Source organism: Lactuca virosa, chromosome 3, assembly GCF_052849685.1.
Source record: "Lactuca virosa cultivar CGN04683 chromosome 3, Lactuca_virosa_CGN04683_v6, whole genome shotgun sequence".
NCBI classification, from domain to species: domain Eukaryota; kingdom Viridiplantae; phylum Streptophyta; class Magnoliopsida; order Asterales; family Asteraceae; genus Lactuca; species Lactuca virosa.
In genome coordinates this window covers 444,788,486-444,789,552 of record NC_136428.1, presented here as the reverse complement: position 1 = coordinate 444,789,552, position 1,067 = coordinate 444,788,486, and positions in this window count along the sequence as shown.

Here is a 1,067-nt window from a genome sequence, read left to right as displayed (position 1 = left end):
AAAACCGGGTGAAAGATGCATTTCAGCGAAGCCTCTCGGATTAGGGCCGAAGTTCGGTACTGAGAGGGTGAGAACCGAAGGTAAAATGGTGCGAGATGGACCGAAGGCGAAATGGGCCAAAAGGAGGTTCGGTCCGAAGGAACCTTCGGGTTTGGTCCTCCGAGGTTCGGGTTCGGTCTTCCAGCAGTTCGGTTCAGCAGAGTTCGGTTCAGCAGCTTCGATCATAGTAAGTTTCGGTCCCATTAGAGAGTTTCGGTTCTAGAGAGGCTTCGGCCCTATATGGCTATTTTTCAAGGTATCTTCCCGTTTGGAGCGGTTTTGCACCAAGTTAAGTGTCGGGATGACCCGAATGATTATAAAAAGTTGAAAGAAGTTTTGAGAGAGATTTGGGAGAGATTTTTGATAGAGAGAGAGATAGAGTGAAAGAGATTGAGAGAGATTTCGTTTGCGACCTTTTTGAGTGTTTGGCTTCATAACGCAAGGTTCGTAAATCCCGTTAAGCCTCGTTATGAATGTTTTACGCCCTCGAGGGGTATGGAATAATGTTTTGTCGAGTAGTTTCATCACTTACCCTGATTAGGTTTTAGAATTTCCGAACACGTGAAAAATCTAAGTGATACTTTTTATTAAGATCGCGAGTTGTACAATAGGAAACATAACGGAAACCCTAATATACAAGGGTTAGATGAGTTGACCGATTTGACTTATTGACTTTATTTGACTTTGACTAGACTGAAAATCGACGGTTGTCACAACGAGTGCAGGTCATAGCATACATGATCGAGCCTACTGCAGAAGCATAAGGTAATCGAATCATTTCTGCTATCTCAACCTCGGTACTCGGGCTTTGAGTCTTACTCAATCTAGCATTACTCTAGATGGGTAACTCTCCATTCTTGGAATCTTGCATGCTGAACCTCTTCAGCACCTTCTCCAAGTATGTACTTTGACTATGTCCAATTAGTCTTTTACTCCGGTCTCTCAGAATCCTTATCCCTAGAATATAGGCAGCTTCTCCTAGGTCTTTCATAGCAAAACACTTCCCAAGCCAGGACTTCACTTCCTGC